Here is a 19586-nt window from a genome sequence, read left to right as displayed (position 1 = left end):
CACAATGGCTTCTGATTTTCTAAAAATGTGCAAAAGTATGACATGTTAAAATCACATCAACACACACCAAGTTTGTTGACATCTGCACCCCACCCACCATTCAAGCAACCTCACCATGACCTCCGAGGCTGAGAGGGTTTGAGGAAGCAAACTCAGGAGATCTCTTATACACACAGATCACCTCTTCACCTCCCTGCCCCTATCTCCCCACATTTCTGCCTTTTATCCTTTCTTTCATATGAGCTATCTTTCTTTTTGCCCTTCCTCCTTTCGCCTCTGATAAGTTATTGTGCAAGTTTGTGGAATGTACACAGGCCAAGGATCTCGATGAAGTGTCATTGTTCCGTTTGTTGAAAGGCACTCCGCTCTCTTTCTTCTTCTCCTTCGGATATGAGCAAGGGAAGAAAAGGCCTTCATGGCAGAGTGATAAAGAGTCTTTCAGTGAAAGAGACACAAAAAGATGAGGAAAGAAAGGGAGAAAATCCTGAGACAATATTTGACAGTGATTCACCTACAGTTCACACCACCAAGGAGAGATATGGACTTAGTGACCTAGTCAAGGGGAAAGCAGGTGTTTGTCAAAATTGTGTGTGTCTGTGTGTGTGTGTGTAAGAAAGAGAGAGCTCATGCATTTTTATCTGTTTAGTCAGTTAGTGATAATTCCAACACACTTTGAGCGCAAATATAAAAGGCCTACATGACAAAAGCAAGATGGTAGGAAAAAAACAGAAACAACGGCACACTTTCCACACGCCACTGACAGCAAGTTATTCACAAGGAGGCAAAAATCATCCCAACCGGCCAATTAGAGTCTTTCTGCAGCCACTGTGACGACCCAGGGGACCAATAGCTAAGAGTGATGGAGAAAGAGACAGCGAATGACAGAGTCCTGCTGCGACTCCTAGGACTCATCGTATTAAAGCACTCTCCATGTTGGTGAAGATGGATGGACAGATGAACAAGTGGATGGATGGATGGATGGAGTGAAAGCGAGGGAGGAACATGACAGTGTTAAAGAAAATTGTACACTGATCACAACATCCACCGTGAACTGTGCTCTAAAACTGCTGCTTTGGTGAAATCCACTGAATAAATGAAGGGAGATGAGATGTAGATTAACAAGGAGGTGACGGATACATGATGTAATCGTTCATGCAGTTGCTGTTATTTTAGTTACATCCCTTTTGCTTGAATTTGCACTAACAAAAAGATAACACAAAATGAAGGAACACGCAAAGAAAAATACTGTAAAAAAAACAAAACAAAAAATTCATGTTCATTTTGTTACTATAAGCTCATAATCATGTGAATTGCTCATCTAAAAAAACACTGATGTCATCAGCAAAATGAAAAAATAAATGCTCATTTACTTGAATTAGAAAAATTAAATGTCCTATGATTGATCCCTGTGGACTGGGAACTCCAAAAGAAATTGGTATTTTTCTATATCACAAACCGTTTTCTGATCGCAATACCACAGAAACCACAAGGAGAAAGTTCTGTACCGGTTATAACACCAGACTGCCAGTTTTGGTGGGAACAGTAGGTGCTTGCTATACCCCAAAGTACATTTAGAAGGCACTAAACCCCACGGCGCTTCACAGGATAAAGGCTGATGAAATGCATGTCTTTGGATGTGTCTAGTGGGTAATTGTGAAAAGACAAGTGGAGTTACTTTGTGTAAATTAGTAGAATAAAGTAATTGTTGTGAAGGGGATGGGGTCAAGGCCATGTTCATGGTCGTGGGGTGAAAGCAAGAGCCTGTGTGGGAATGACCTCACTGGGGCAGCTGGCAGCACTCCCTCTCTTCTTTTGTCAACTCCAACCATTTGATGCCATTGAAACAGAGCAAGGCAGAGAGATTGAGAGAGCAAAGGCGGATGCTAGTGTGAAGGTGCAGAGCAGCGTGATGCAATGTGAGATAGCAGCTGAGTGAGCGCTCTCTGTGTGTAAGTGTGTGTATGTACTTGTGCATGCATGAATGTGTGGAGAAATGACTAAATTCCCTCTAATCGCAGCAACCGGTCTATTATAACTCGCACTCCATTATTAGCTCTCACTCATCCCTCACCCTCCTCCTCATCATCTGTCCATCCTCCAAGCCCATTCTTTCATTTTGCCAGAAAGTGGAGGAGGAGGAGGAGGAGGAGTGGTGGCAGTGGCAGTGGTGTTGGTGGTGGTGGCATGGGGCGGGGAACTAGGTGATGTTTTGAAGGCTTTGAGAGTTCCACACCTGTGGGTGTAAGGACAGTTTGTAACCTTATCTCCTATGCTTTGTGTGTCTCCCTTTTCTTTGGCGCTGGATGTGAACAAATTGAGCATTGTGTTTAGGCAGGGGCCAGGAGGATTTTGAAGGAAGGAAGCCAGCAAGTCCAGGCTCTGCACAGCAGTAGCCTGAGACGGGAGATCAGGAGTGATTCCATGTGTAAGATTCCTTGCTTCTCACGGACAGTGCTAATGAAGTGTGTGCACCCTTTGTTAGACAGGCTCCTCACGCAGGGCCAAGCGCTCTTACCGACACTTCAGGCATGACTGTATTCTCACAAACATCTTTGCAATGTATTCTTAGTGTCCTTGGAGTTACAGCAAGCAGTTACTGCACTGAAAGTATGCCAGGAAGTTTAAGAGTTTGTTGAAACTTCTTCATACAGTAAAAAACAATTATCATCATTATTAAGCACACCACCTTACATTACCCTCTCTATTAAAATCTACTTTAAAAACATTATTATAAGTCTTATTGATAGGTATTGCACAAAGAGACAGGAAAAAGACATGGGGCAGGCCATGAATCACTTTTGATCCTGTGACATGGTAGGGAGTATAAACAACCAGTCTACCTCTTAAAACTACAAGCTTTCAAAGACAATTTTTACATGCCTCTCTCAGTTTTCATGTAATTTCTGTATTTACATTTTACATATGTAAGTGTAATCTACTGTGAGTGTACATCAGAGGGGTTTGTCTGCGTAGAGCTATCGGAGTCCATATCCACTGTCACGCTCTCTTGTCTCCGCTCTGTTGAATGCAGATGAGGGGGGAAATTAACCAGTGTGGGAATATCAGAAGAGACAGATACCCGTGTCACTATGCATCCTAATAAAAAAGACTCCTGTTTCCAATTATAGCCAGCTGTAATGATAATGCGTCGTGAGCAGCAAGATAATAGTATAACTGGATGTCTACTAACTCCAAGTCTTGTGCCTGAGAGAGGGGGAGGAGGTGTTGAGCTGAAGAGTGGAAGAGGAGGCAGGACAAGGGGCAAAGATGAACTGTCGGAGTAAAGCAGTACACGATGATATTGAATGGGAGGGAAGGAGCTTTTTGTGTATTTTTAGGTTCGTCTTTTTCAAAGATGTTCACACACTGTCATGTGGAAAGACGTGGGGGCGCAAACCAAGATAAAATAAACACATGGGTCCAAATGATAGCTTAAAGTATTTATAATGTACTGTTTCTGTATCTTGCTAGACAGGACTTGGACAGGTCACGTCCATAAATTAAGCACTCCAGCTGGTGCTTTTTGTTTTCTTATTTCAAATGTACTCTGTTAACCTCGACTTCTATTATTACTGCTGCCAAAGTCCTCATCGTGGTGCTCCTTGGGACTGGAGAAGCTACCGAGAAACTTCCAGGACCACAACTTGTGCTCCCTCAACCTATTTTACTCCCACTCCACACTCTATCTGTCTTGCTCACCCTAGCGTGACCCAAACATGCGGCCAGTGAATCCAATATGTTTTCTATGGACATACAGGGAAGGTATGGAGGCTCCAAACCAAACCTCAGCCATGCCAGGCCTATGAGGGAAGGAGGGGCCCCTTTTTGAGGAAGTCATCACAGAGTCCAAATAACAGGGCCGTCCCCGCCTGGGGCCCGCTGTCAGGCCCATGATCGATGGTCTCAGTCTCTGATGCCTGCCCCAACTGGCCAGTGGTGAACAAAGAGGGGCAAATATAGAGACAGAGAGGGGGTCATCCCTGCCATGGTGGGAATGACAGTCAGCCAGAGGCAAGGATGGAGGGAGGAAGAGAGCGAGGAAGGAGGGAGGTAGTGTAAACCCCAGCATGTTGATTGCTAGTCTCTTCTTTGATTCAAAAAACAGACATGTCGTGCTGTTTTATTTCGTTTGTAACGTGTCCAGAAATCGCCGGCATTGAGACAGCGCTACATTTTAGTGATTGCAGCTCCCGCAGCTGTGGCCACAGGAATGCAGCCTGCCTTCCTTGCCTCCTTCCTCTCCTCTCCGTCTCCCCGTCTATCTCTCATTCAAGTCTTCTCTCGTTTCCTCACCTCTGTACCTACCCTCCGTTCTTTCGCTCTCTCTGCCCTGAGGCGATGACTCCAGCTCTTCTGGGAAATCTCTGATTAACACTGAGGCCTTTTTTTACCAAGAAGGCCGTCTCTTTTCCCTCCCTTTCCTCTTTCTAGCATTCAACACGCTCCTGAGGTTTAGCAAGCATCAGTCAGACCTCTGGAGGGTGCTCTGGTTGGCTTAAGAGGTATTTATAAGACAGACCTACTGTTGTACCGAAATGGGTGGTGATGACACACATTATCCACCTTCAGCAGGCCTGATGCATATCGAATCTACCCACACTGTCCCCACAATATGGCTTTGACCCCAGTCTAAAGATTTAAAGGCTTGAATATAGAAGTAAATGTAGGTCATTCAAAGGAAACAGCAAGCAGGTTGTGATTACATAGATTCTGGCTGCAAAATGTAACAACCTTCAGCAGTGGACTAATTATGTTGACTTGGTATATAGGAGTGATTTTTTTCCATACTTTTTATGCTTAACAGAGAAGTAAAAAGATCCAGGAGGCAGGATATCTCCTCTTTTCCCTCTCCTGAGCTTTCTTCACTTTTTTTCCCGTTGAATAGTTGTTTTCTTTTGGTTTTTTTGTCAGTTTTCCCTTATCTGAATGGAGTGTCTAAGGATAGCGGGTGTCATACACTGTAGAAATTGTAACGCCCTTTGAGGTAAAGTTGTGATTTGTGATTTCGGGCTATACAAATAAAATTGATGTGACTTGAAAAGGGTGATTTTACACCAGTTTCAATGCCGGTAAAATTTTAACCTGAGCTTTGTCAGTGGCCTGTTATCTTACAAACAAACCTCAATGGTCAAGACACCCCTTTAAGAATACCCTATCTGTGAATGAGAGAAAAAACAGCCCCGACTGTCAGCCAATCATCTATCCTGAGCAACTGAGCTGAGCTGAAAGCAGACAGATTATTTTTAAGGGCTTACACAATAGCCACGTTCCCACAACTGCGCCAAGTAAGGCTTACAAGTACCGAGGCCAACTGCAGATGTTTGTAATGAGAAGTAGACAGTGTTATTTGGCTATTTGAATCTTTTTACCAGCTTATAAATTGTTCTTCTCACAGACAAATCATGAAGACCATCAGTGAAATGTAGTTTCGGGAGAAACTGGGGTGATGTTACTAAGTGAGCTCAGGCTGTGCTTGGCCCTGGAGTGGGAAGCCATTGTGAGAGCAGAAGAGCTGTGCTGCCTTCAAGGCCCTGACACACAAGCACTTATTGTTGTCTCCCCTCTCCATATAAGTCAAACTAAGCTGACTGAATGTACTTGACCCTTCACCCACTCCCTCTTTTCTCTCGCACTCCTCCACTCTTCCTCGTCTCTCCTCCTCTGCGTGTGGTCTTGCTTTAACCACCTGTCTCCATTACCGTTGGATTGTCCCATATCTAGACTAACATATAATTGAATGTGGATTTGTGTACTTGAAGCAACCCAAGTCTGTTTCTCCCCAAGACTCCTGAATTAATTTTGCTATTATTTAGGCCTGTCTTCTTGAGACTGAACCCCCTGTCCCCGCCACCTAGTCTGGGCCTTGACTCTGCTTTACTGGCCCAGGCTGCTCATCCAAATGGAGATGTGAGTGTAGGTGAGTAAGGGGTGTAAAGAACTAAATCAAGCAGGGGTTGGTCTGGGAAACCAGATGCTGGACGTTAGGCTAAAATACATAGCTATAGCTCCACAGTTACTGTAGGAGAAAGGGTATACAATGTTGGTGGGACTCTGAACTAGAGGGGGCATTTCAGGGAGGACTTCTGCTATTCATTAAAATTCAGCTTGATTCAATTCTATTAAATTAAATAAATTTGATTCATTCAAATCTATCCCATTATACTCTTTTCCCCTCATCTTAATTCAGCCAAACTAAGCACAGTTCATATTTTAATTGAGTTCTGCCAGCAGGGATTAAAAACATACAACAAATCAACATGTTATAGCAAAGCTACTCATGCAGTCAAGCATCAAGAAAATGGCATTTGATAAGCCCAAAGAAGTAGTCAGCTGAAAAAAACAAATCACTCATCAGTGTAATGTACATAATGATAAATGAATCAATCACTGGTTCTTTTACTCTTCGGTTTAGACACTCTGAAGTGGCACCTTAAGGACTTTGGAGGGGTGACCAGGGCAGCCAATAATGGTAGTTGCTTTCCTCACCATGTGCCTGACAGAGATTTCAGTCAGCTGTGTCCTGCTTGTGCCAGTAACCATACAGACTGTTTTCACTGAGCTCCTCACTGTGTTTTACTCGCTATTTTTACATACTGTCTGTTGCCAAGCCAGGCTGCAGTACAATATCTGCTCGAATAAAACATAGCTGCCATTTTGCCATGATGATTTGATCTCACCCCCATCCGCAAGCACAGCAGTGTTGTAAAAATGCATTTTAATGTAGTAATAAGTAAGATGCTGTGTGTGTGTGTGTGTGTGTGTGTGTGTTCTGTGTGTTTGTTAGTGCTTGTAGATGGTTCTGCTCAGACGATGTCATGGTGTCTATATGTGGAGTATGACTATTATGTTTTAGTGTGTCGTCTTCTTTTTCTCTCAGGCCAGACAGAGCTAATTAGCAGGCAGGAAATGAGTCAAGTCCCTGCTGCAGTGAGGATGATGTTTAGAGGAAATGACCACAGATGACCAACTGAAGGAGAGGGATGACTGAACCTGGGAGTGTGTGCATGCGTACGTGTTTGTGATCCACTGTGTCGATTGCTAACCATGTATGGAAAAAATGGAAAGTTTGCTGTGGAGCCCGTTCTCTCAGAAATACGATATAATTTCATCTAACAGTGCACACTGAAGCATGTCATAAGTACGTCTGAACTTAAGTCTAAAAGTGAGTCAGAGAAATATGTGATGCCCACAAGAACCCTCAGGAAAAATGGGATCTGTGGCTGTGGGGGATAATAGAGCATACCTGCATCTTGAGTACTGCACCAGTGGGATTGTACATTTTTAAGAAAAGACTGTTTTACTTTTAAAGCTGTCATTTCACCTGAATTATTGTTGAAATCAATGCACAAGTCTAGAACAATTATATGTTGCACTGTATGTGCTACAAGGACTTCTGTACTGATATACTTTAACTCACCAGCCTGTTTCTAGGCTTTGTGTTGTTTTCTGAGTTGTAGAACATATTTTCTAATTCTTTTGTAAACTCTAAGATAATATTTGATTTTCCTGAAAGAGCTTTGATTCCAGTTCCACTTAAAGGTACACAGTAGCTTTGCCCTCATTGTTTTCTGTCTTCTCCCGTGCGAACTGCTTGGAGAGCTGAAGGAGGAATGCTGATCAGATGAGATATGGTAGTACGTCTGTGCAGGCATCAGTGTATGAGTATGTGTGTGTTTGTGTTTTTCCTTATGTGAGGCAGATCATTTGGTCTGCTGCTTTAAAACAAAAGGGCTCTGGTCCAGTTTACTCCCATGGGGAGGCTACCTTTGGCCAGGAGAGAGAGAGAGCAAGAATGAAACCACGTAGCTAGTTGGGCTCTCCAACGGTCACTCCTCCACACTGCTTTATGGTTGGGTCAAGGTAGTTAACTAGTGGCAGGCGTTCACATGGGTTCTGCTCCGACTTCAAACGGAGAACATTATGGCCGTGCGCGCTCACAGGATATTGCACTGTAAGGCCACTGAACACGGTTGGGTTAGAGAGAGGAGGCTTTGTATCGGGGCCATTAGAGCCCTAAACCGATACTAATGAAGCCGTTTCCTGTACAAACGGAGCGGCTCAGGGGAAACTGGCTCTAGCTTTTAACAAGGCCCTCTCCAATCCCAGTTAAGATGCTGGAATTTTTTATCTGGGCACTGAGTGGGTTACTACTGGTTCCAAGCCGAACCTCCGTTTGGAAAAGTTAATTACGCATGATTAATGATGCGTTTTCCTTCCAATGATATCTGTGACAGCACAAAGCTGTCGTAAGGCTTGTCAGGCCCAATTCGAGCTGAATAAGTATTTATGTGATCGCATGTGATGGGCCTCCTCTCACCAGCACCAGCCCTCATCAATCAAGCCCTACTGCTCGTAGTAGTGGGAAATTGGTCTATCAGTGCGGCTGCCTCCCCCCCTCTCCCCCCAACTGCCACCACCACCTCCCTCCCTCCCCATTCAATCAGGCCCGAGGCTACAATGCTTCTTTAGCTCTTACTTCTGACCAACGCAGGGGTCACGGGGGGGAAAGTGGGAGCCAGAGCTGAGCCCATCCATTACAGCTCTTGTTTCTCTCGGTGGCAGCCGGACGACGGGATTCTATTAAGAGCTCCGTCTATTCAGCACTGAGATTACACCAGGGCCCTCTCTCCGAGCACACCTCACCACCAACCCCCAAGCCCTCACCAAAACCCTATACCCACCCTGGGGGCCTTATAGCCCCCCACTACCGCCGTCAGCCCACTGCGGCTCGGTCGTGCTTCCCCGCCCACCCCCACCCCTTTTTTTTTACACTTCCCACTAGTAGTGTTGTTTTGTTTTTTTTGTCAACAGCAAGAATGACAATAATCACTGAGAGAAAGAGAGAATGAGACAGAAAGACAGGAGGAAAAGCTTGGAGGAGAATGAGAGCAGACACCCTAACCTGAAACCTGTTTCTGGTTCTGCCTGTCTGGACAGCATTTGGCCTACAAGCACTGCCACACACAAGCTTGCAGGGTATGAACGCACACACACGCTCCAAAGCCATGAGCGTACTCTCCCTCTCAAACAGAAGACGTAGAGCTTCAGCACCTGGCTAAGAGACCGGGGCCATCTCCACCACAGTATAAACACACTTAGATGGGTAACATCACAAACACAACTCTGCCGCAGTTACGTCGTAAACACCCGCCGACACCAGATCAAACCGCCACTCCTCCGATGTTTAAGAAGCTCGTTTGTCTCCTGCCGGCCTGAAGAGACTCTTCATTTACTTAATATGTGTTAGCACTTCAGAGAGAGAAAGAGAGGGGAGTGCTGCTGGGGTCGCGCCCCCTGCTTGGATGGATGGGGGTCTTCCCGTCAAGGAGAAGGAGAGAGACAGCGCTCCTGTCAAACAAACAGAAATTTAATACGTTGCCTTCTATCAGGATGTCCACAGTGTGTACATACTCTCTTAGGCTTGATTATGAATAACCCCCTCTATCTTATAAACAAGTGGAGTGAAGGCATTCATCAGGGATAGAGAGGTAAGGGTGTGAAGAAGGTGGAATGTTCTCTCCTCCAACGAGAGCCTGCTGTCGTGTCTCTGTGCGGAGGGGATGATGGAGGAGATGAGAGGCTCAAAAAGGAATAAAAACAAAACAGAAGGTGGAGGAGAGATTAGTAGAAACGGGAGGAAGAGGGTAAATAGAGGATCTAGGAGTGGAGAAGCATCAGCAGCAGTTGAGAAGAACAAAGGGGATAAATAAAAAAGAGGGAGGAAAGAGGAGATGAGACAAAGGAGGAAAAGAAAGTAGTGAAAAGGAAGAGAGGGCAGATGCTTGTCCTGGGCAGGCAGAGGGCACTCAGGGTGGGGCTGTGTGAGGTTTACTCTCCCAGTGCTTTGCTGCATGGTTTGGAGTTGGCAGCCAGCGTGCGAGTTAACAGGATCGGAATGCTTCTTCAGGGGCAGCGTAATCAGCACCAACTTCCTCTGATTCAGAAACCGTAGGCCTCGCTCTCCGCCTCTTTTGTTTCAGCCCGGGCTCCGCTGACAGCACGGAGGAAGCAGCCGTCTGACGGTCAGGGGAGATGTTGAATGCGTATAAACACCGTATCCTGGGAGGGAGGGAAAGAGAAAGAGACAGAAACTGTCAAACTTCAGCGCAGCGAATGTGTCTGCGTGTTGATGTGCGCTCGTGCCATCTGTGCGCAGAGATGCACACACTTGTTTGTGTCTCTTGGCGGTGTTTTGCGCCCACATTGCTGGCCTCTCCCAGTGGAAAACACGCAAGACGTGAGTGAGAGAGGTTGTGTGAGGGATACTCTGCACACCAGCTCCGTGCTCTGTCAGGCCAGTCATCTCCAGCTGCCCGCCTGAGACTTTTGTCTTTGTTAAATGTTGTGTGACAATGAGATTTTCCAAAGTGCCATATAGATAAAGAAGTGGATTGAGAGAGAGGGAGAAGGGGGGGGTCTCCGATAAGAGCCGAGATGGTGTGGTCATAGTCCAGCGGCCCTTCATCACTGCTGCAGCCCCAGATATATCTCCTCTCTGTCTCTGAAGCACTCACATACACACCTTCATCACTTTTGTCTCTCACACACTTCTACAACTGCACCCAATCTCAATACACACACACAAACACACATCTATTCCATCACCGCAGCTCTAGATCCTCAATCGATCCTCACAGCACCCCGGCCCCCAGCAGACACCTGCAGGTGATTGATCCCCAAATCAGTCCCTCACAACCCCACTGCCGTAAAAACCATAACAACCCATCATAAAAGCTGATTTATCTTCACCTAGCCCTGGGCCTCACAGTTAGAATATTAACCCAAAAGTGTATGACACCAGAATGATTGGTTTGGAATTGAATAAACCTTGGGAGTATTGACGCACATGTCTGATGGTTCATATCAAGTCTGACTGCTGAAATGTGCCAAGTGAGATTGCATTGTCTCAGGATTGGGCCTCCTGCAGGCATGCACACGTCCGCGGAGAACTTTTGCATCTGTTCTTGTATTTACAAGCCTGTATGCACCAGGGATGGGGGATGAGTCAATATTATCATTTATCGACTTCCAGCAGAAGCATATTGTGGAAAATCTTCTTGAAATTTCTGTTAGCCAGATTCATTTTTATGCATGAGCTCTCATTAAAAACGATTAAAGATAAGTATTAAAGTTCAAGTTCTACACATGAGGATTTTAGTCTCATGTAATACGTAACTGCACAACAATTTGATCATTTTGATTTATGATATATTTGTTAAGTATATATATGTTACATTATTCATATATGATGAAAACCATATGTAAAGTAATCAAACATATGTAATTTTATATGTGATTTTGTATATATTTGCTATATACAGTTTATATCAATATTGCAAAATATCCTGTGTGTTTTCACCTAGCTCTAGTGCAACTAGTAAAGTATGATGAATTATAGAAGGATAAATAAACATTAAGAGTTTAAAATATTACCATAAAGAGTAGTAGTTCTGTTAGAAGTAGAAGAAGAAAAAAAACATATCATAGCATATGGTCATGAATTCATAAAGTCGCCACAGTAATATGTCATTTTTCTGTTTTTTGTTTTGTTGTTGACTGTTTCTGTCTTTCCGTGTGTCCGTGCATTACTCCATGTGTGTGTTCCTGTAGGAAACAGTGCCCAAGCCACATTTTAATGAGAGCGTTGGTCTGAAAGCCAGAAGCATGGTGTACTGGCAGCAGCATCAGCATGTGCCCTGTACTCAGCAGTGCAACAAGCTCCCGGGTTAAATATAATCCCAGCCTAACTCAGGGGCCTCTTTGATGCTACTGAAAGCCAGTGAAGCCTTTAATGGCAGCCACTCCGTGTCCCTGTGTTATGTGTGAGCTGCTCAGCTTTCCTTCATTTTAGGGTTGTTGCAGCTGATTTGTTGTTTTCCGAGTTAATTCTGACTTTAATCATGCCCACATACACTGAGCTGACCTGCGCTGGGTAACAAATTCCAGTGTGTGTGGTGGGGGTTTCCGTGTGTGTGCGCTGGACATAGTGAACGCACTTCCACAATCTGCTTATGCTTTGCACTTACTCAAGAACATTTTCTCACTTTCTCACATTGACCACTTGTAAATTTTGGATAAGAAATACCCATTAGTCCCACTTGTCATGTTTCTCCTCAGTGCAACAATGTAAGCTTTTTTCTTTGCGTTGCAAAAAAAGGAAAACACCCAATAAACGTAAACACACAAAAGGGTCTGTGTATCTGTGAGCCATCAACTGCTGGGTGTCTGTTTCTCCACCTGCATCGCCTTCGGGCAGCTGGTCTTTTTCACCAAATTCATTGCTCTGTCCAAGACATGTTAACTGGTTTTCAGTTGTATCTTGTTCAAGCTTAATTGTAAATATAACAACAATGCATTCTTTACCTCCAATCAGCTTCTTTCATCCTTCATTAATATGATATCAGTCGCCTTTTCTAAAAGATTCAGTTTTTTTCTATGGTGGCTGTACGATATCCAGCTGGCATGGCAGCGTTTTCTCTTGTGACATTGAACAAGTATTACATGGGTCTGATATCAGCCAACATTAAAATATTAGCCTTGCAATTGGACACGGTATATGAAAAGCAGATTGTCGCAGTGTTACAGCAGAGCCCCTGACTTTAAACGTGAGAAGAGAGCTCAATAAATGTAATGAATGTGTGACACTTGAACATCTGAAGTGCCGTGTTCAGTTCCATACCGCTTTACCTCTTGTACATAAAAAGCTCTTTTAAAGATGATATCTATGAGCGTTTTAGAGCCGATTTGTTCCCCCTGCGGCGACCGGCAACATGCTCTAATTACCTCCCCCCTTTCTCCGCTGGGCTGGAGTGGGGTGGAGTGGGTTGTTTAAGTTTCCAGTCTGTCCCATGCGTATGGGAGCTGTGTGTCCGCTGGATTTATGCTTGAAAAACGTGACCTTTGACTCTTGTGCAGCTTTATCGCACCCTGTAGCCCACATACAGTGTGGCCCTGTATGCTGAGGCTCTGCGGAGGAAGTGTCTGCGATTACCACAGGCAGTACTACTTTCTGTACATCGCTGCCACCTCCCCTACCCCCCACCCCACCCTCTCAAAGACCCCCAACCCGCTGCAGCCACATACCAGGCGCTAAACAACAGCGCACATCAGGTTAAAACCAATTATCTTTAAATTGACTTTTGAGTGTTGCATAACATCCACTCTTCCTCCTCCCCCTGATGCTCAAATCATGTTTAATAGTAGGTTGCACTGCTCCTTTATAACCCAGTGAGCATGTCTTGTTGCAGCGCCTGGTCACTTGTGCCAGCCAAGATACGATATATCTCATTCACACTGAGGATCTATTAAACACATCACATTTATTCTAATTAAATATCCATGGTGGAGATATGCATGTGCTCTTTTTAATCCAGCACTTGTGCTTCTGTAACACAGATTACAGCCCAGATTTGTAGTAGGATTGTATTATATTAATATTTTAATGTGATGGAAATAATTTAAGTTTGTTAGATAGTTCTCTCTCTCTCTCTTTCTGCAGTTCAGATTAACAAATGCATTTTAATGATGAAAAGGCACAATGTCCCTTTGTAAGAAGCCTCCCTCACACCATCCTTCTCTGACCTGGTAAATGAGATGAGATCATGTCTTCTCATAAATCCTCTCAATCAAGCATCACGTCGTGATGCCCTGCCTTGTTCCAAAATTGACACTCCTCTCTATAAAACGGATGAAACAAATATGTCTGCCCTCTTTAATGGGAATTGATTTACCTCATCCCACCATGGAAGAACCCCCCTACTCTAAAAGAAAATGTAGTTATGAATGAAATAGAGGATTTGGTAATATAGACATGTATGCAGAGTTCTGGCCGGCCTGTCACTGCAACCAGCTGTCAGAGACAGGAGCAGACAGTGCCAAAACAAAATGACCGGGTGCTAATTCAGCAAACACGCAGGGCCTGTTCCTCTCAGGCCACAGAATTTGTCAAGAAATCATCCCTCTCTCTTTCTCTCTCTGTCGGAATGCCTGGCTGACCCCCGGCAAATGAAAATAATCCAAAGTAATTAGAAGTGAGCTGGTCTGGTCCTGAGAGCCCCCGGGCGGCCGGGTAAACATGGCGGAGGGGCCGGGAGGGGCCAGTGGAAGGGTGGAGGTGGTGGTGGTAAGGGGGGGGCGGGGGGGGTGGCGCTGACCTTGTCCACATAAAGCAGTGATTTATGAAGTGCAGGGCACAGCAGCAGGGCTTCTGTCTTCTCCCGCAGAACCAAATTACTGAGGTGGAGATTAACACGCCGCTCACAACGGGCCTACTTCCAGACCCAAGGAAATTTTTTATTTACATTTTCCCCTTTCATTTCCTCTGCTCTGTTTTAATGGTAATTGGGCTATATGGACACCGGGTCTATCCTTTAATATAGGGGCTTAAACCTGCACAGTTCACGTTTTGTCGCACTAATCTTGGCTGATGGATGTGTTAATTAAATAAAACAAAGTTGCAGAGTGTTGTGCAAACTGTAGCCTAACAGTTCCTCTGAGCTTTAAATGAGTTTTTACCACTTGATTGAATCGCACCACATTTAAGCAAAATAAAATGTGCAGGGGGGCAGTGTCTACAGAGTCATGATGGAGGCTTAATGCAGCTTTTACGCCGGTGTCAATGGGAGGTCTCGCCGTGAATGCTATTTCATGTGGATTTGGCTGCGATATTTTCTTTCTCTCCTCTCTTTCTTTTTTTTTTTTTCTTCTTCTTTCCGCTCTCCTGGAGGATGTGCTGGAATGCGCCACACAGGCCTACACAGTGTTTCCATGTGGCCCCTCGGTTGCAGCGGTAGGCTTCTTGCAGCTCGCTGGCTGGAGTCAGTTTGCAACCCACACGGGAATCCCCCTCTTCTCCAGCCTGTCCCATCTGACTTCACATGGCTCGAGATTGAGCAGCAAAATCCAAAATCACTTTTTTTTTTCTATACCAGACAAATATTGCTGCAAAGTTAACTCAAAGGATGAAAAAAAAAAGAACGGCCCAGTTTTACGCCCATGAAGCTGAACCTCAGATCAAGTGAAATATGAAGCTATTTGATCATAAAAATTCCCTACATTCACTTATGAATTGGTTTTTGCGTGACTGAACTCCTAAAACAAACAAGAAAGCCGCAAGCAAAATAATCATGGGCCCATTTAAGCAATTTAACCTCCTTTCAAGAATTTCACAGCACTTTAAAGCCTCGGCACTAAACATCGCGCGGATGCTGTATGTTTTAAGAGTCCCTTAAATAAGTATGAAATGCTGTGTGGCATGATATAGTCGGAACTAACATACCCTGAAGCCTGCATGTGTTTGGTTTGTAATCTGTTGATAAACAGCTTTTCCACGCCGCTATTTAGTAGCTATGTCAAAATGGTTATGACAAAGGCATGGCATAATTCAGATAAAACAGATCTATTTCATCTCAGCACATCAGACCGCTGTTTACGGCGGATTGGTGGAGTAAATATAAATTAGAGCTGCGCCTTGCAAATCACTCTCGCGCTTTATTAACAAATGAACAAGTGTTTTAAATTCGCCCCCATCGGTCTTTTTCAATGCAGATTCAAGGGCTTTATGGCCGCTCGTTCAGGTGATTATATATTCAAGCCCGTACAGCTGAATCTTTCATGTCCCATCGAGCAATTTGACGCCTTAATGTCGGTGTTTTGTGCTGCAATTCACGTGGAGGAGAAAGAAATGACCCCCCCCCCTCCCCCCATCTTATAATAAGTCAAAAAGCGGACCGGTGTGAGCAGACTGTAACAAACGGAGGTGTAAGCTGCGGTGCTTTAAACTAGAAGTGAAACCAACACGTGACCCACAAAGGAAAGTTGGATTGATTTTTTTTTTTTTTTTTGAGTCAGTTAACGCACCTCTGTGCCCAAGTGTTAGACCCCTATAACACTTATAAAACGGCTTATCTCGAGTACATTTCTGGAGATGAAGTAGTGCAGCTGCTGATGTCTGATCAGTGTCATAAACAGACTTTTAAGTCACCAGATTATATTTCACAGATGCACACAGTTTTGTTGTGAATGTGATTATTTTGTTGTTATTTTGTTTATTGATTAAAAAAAAAATAAGATTGAGTTAAAAAAAAAAAAACAACGCCACTTCACAACTGCATAACTATGTTTAAGTATCATATCGTCATCTGAAATGTTCAACTATCCATTGAGGAATGTTTAAGAAGTTCAGTTCAGTTGAGCACGCCATCTCCTGACGGGGGGGAGAAGTGCAACATGTCTTCGTGTTGCCAGGCTTAAGGGGTCCTGTTACTGTTAACCCAATTTACCCCCAGTGATACCACAAAACCCCGCGTGTTTATCCTCCTTTTTCAGACATTTCCTCCCGTTCAGAAAAAGAGCTCTCAGACCCCTCTCTCTCTATCGGGATCCTCGATCAGACCCGGAGAGGCCGTGAAGCAATCACTTTCCCAGATTACTTGTATTTAATACACAATGCATCATAAAACAAATCCCTCATCCTGACAGGAAGAAAATAGAACAGCTCATTCGACTTGAGCTTTCCCAATTTATGGCTAAATTAAAAAGGGTTCCAACAATGGACAAGTCGAGGAGAGGCAGGAAATCAATGACCGGGCGGACCGGGGTCTCTCCTCGGTTCTCAAGGAGTGCGAGACGATGGGAATCGGTGGCGGGGTCCTGCCTTATTTACACATGATTTTTCCTGTCCTTCCTGCACATTTGCTCCGCGATTTCGTAAAACAATAGGCATTATCTGGGATGGAAGGTCAATGTCACAGTGCGCGGCGTTATCCATCATCATCTGCTCTCATCAGCCAAAGCCCTGTCCTCTCCGGCTTTATGAGCTGCCTAATAAACTCAACCCGCCGACAACGAGGACGTTTCTTTATTATTCCATACCAAGCGTGTCCTTTTATTCACAGCATCACGTTCAGCTTTAAACACTGAAGAAATAAAGCGAATGCAACATTTTCTCTCCTCTTTTGAGCCTAAAGCAGGTGCGCAGAGGCCAGAGCAGGAGAGCGACGAATACAAATATGTTTTTAGTTTCAAGATTGATTCAGACATGACCAGCTTGAGCTCTTACTCTGTCTAATCTTTGATTAAAAAAAAGAACGGTTTTATGATCATTAAAAAAAATAATAATTCATGTGTTTATTTTGCGTGTGGGCGCAGTGGTGAAAGGGGATATTTTGGGAGGAGGACGCGCAAGTATACCTAACCTAACTACCTACAGCACTTTATGTTCAAGTCAGGGAAAAGCAGGTGATTAGGTCAATGGTTCCCAATTTGTGGCACAGGGACTTCCAATGGTCCTTATGGAGTTTCCTGGAGGTCCCCAGGAGGAGCACTTAGTTGTTACATTACTCCCCCAACGCAAGCACAATTAGAGAATAAGCTGCGTGTTTTTATTACAGGCGAGTTGCCACTTTTCTTATTGTATTTACTCTAGCATTCAAACATAAATGCAGCTCAAAACTAAATCATAACCTCGAGGTTAAAAAAAAGAAAAGAGTTGGGATCTTCAGGTTAATGTCATAAAATGCTCCATGAACTGGCGCGGCGTGTTGTGAAGAAGTTTAGGAGCACGTGGATAACGATACGCGCTTTGATGCTTATGTTGGTTCATTAAAGAGGGCTGCCTGTGTGTGTGTGTGTGTGTGTGTGTGTGTGTGTGTGTGTGTGTGTGTGTGTGTGCGCGCAGTTCATCCCTTTAGAAGCCCCATCCCGACCTCTCCCTGACCCCGCTCACCCTTTCCAACCCCGGGCCCCTGTCACTTTAAAATTTACTGCGGAGAGGAGTCGCTTCCGACCGGGGGACAGGAGCAAAGACGGTCCCGTGTTTCGAGTCTCTCCGGGCTTTATGTGTGGACACGCTGGATCCTTCCTTGTGAGACAATGCGTGAAGGAGAAACATAACACAAACCGTCCGGGACGCTCAGAGTAAGGGGGCGATGCTTGAACCCCCCCTCCCCTGAATCTCTCTGCTATCATATAGACGACACATCCCGAGTGGCTGAGGAGGGGGGAGAGGAAGAGAAAAATGAAAAGTTGAATGGCTACTAGAGGACACCTGGGTGCGTCAGGACAGGAGGGGTGACAAGAGAGGAGCGGACGAGCCAAGCGAAGCGCGCACAGTGAAAAGTTGGGCGCAAGTTGATGTACCTACCGGAGGTGCTTTAGTTCCGACCCGCGGTGTCTGTAGGACAGTGAGAGGAGACTTACCGAGTCCGCGGTGTCTGTAAGACAATATAGTGAGAGAGGATTTACTTTTACCGACCGCGCGGCGTCAGATGGACGACTCGTCCTGCGGCTTGGAGACCTGAAGACACACCGACACCGACAAAAACAACCGAGCGAACACTTGGTGCTTTTTACAATGTCACAAATCCGGACAACGCGCCGCTGCAAAGACGAGTTGTAGTTTTGTTGTTTATTTGACAGTCGAGTTTTGGTCGTTCACAGTTGTTGTTGTTTTTTTTAAACCGGAGTTTTCATCACTTTTCCTCGGTTAGCGACGCAGTTCTCATCCCAAGAGGGTTTAACTGTCGCACGGTGCCGGTGCAAAAGAGTTTCAACGGTAAGACGAAACAGACTTTATCAGTAAAAACACAACTTTTTTTGTTGTTGTTGTTTTTTTGCACTGAGAGCAAAAGATAAAAGAAACTTTGATTGTTCATTTCGTTGTAAACTGAGTTTGTCGGTTAAATTCGTGAAAGACTGCAGCGTTTTTGCAGGATGAATGGGGAGATCCAGTGTTGGTCCAGACAAAGGACTTCATGCAAGCTAAATATTTATTCAGTGGCAGGTTATACAAAGGCAGAAAGACAGGTTTGTGACCCCAAGAGAGATTCCGTTTTGCATCCTAACAATCGGCTACGTCTTCATAATTCTTATCACTCGCGGTTTCCTGCAATTGATTTGTTTCCCAGTGAAGTTTACAGCTGCAGTATAATAAATATTAACACATTAAAACAACGTTACACCGCTTACAATGCGTTGAGAGAAAGGCTGTATAAATGTTTTGTAAACGATGGAAGTCCAGTGATCTTATGATTTGCATAATAATTCACTTCCTTGTATTTATTGTCATTTTGTTCTTTAGAAGCTTGAAGAGAGTTGCTGATGTGTATAGAGAGTAATACAATTGTTTTCTTCGTTTATTATTATTAATAATATTATTGTCAGCATTATTATATCGTGTGAATATTATTTTAAATTCCTGTTTGTAAAAACAAACTGTTAAAGTCAATATAGTTTGCTAATTTATTCGATGAAACTGCACCTTCAGAAACGAATTCAAACGTCAGCTGAAGTCAATTTAAATCCAGAATAATTTAGCAGCATATTTTAAAAATTTTATTAACAAAATAATACCAGACTGATCAGCCTGGATTCGTTGCATTACATATTTTTTGCAGCCTTGTTTTGATTTTCTCTAATCGCATTATTCAATTGATTTATATTTTGGGGGCTTTATGGTCTTGTATTGGAACTGATTTATTGTTGTTGAAAAACACATTAATACAATTTACATTTTTTTTATTACTGCAATGGAAATGACATAATTCCTTGAGAGCTCCCTCATGAGAAAAAAGAATAAATGATTGCCA

The sequence above is a fragment of the Enoplosus armatus genome, chromosome 5 (genome assembly GCF_043641665.1).
Source record: "Enoplosus armatus isolate fEnoArm2 chromosome 5, fEnoArm2.hap1, whole genome shotgun sequence".
Lineage (NCBI taxonomy): Eukaryota > Metazoa > Chordata > Actinopteri > Centrarchiformes > Enoplosidae > Enoplosus > Enoplosus armatus.
Note: the sequence above shows the minus strand (reverse complement) of the source record.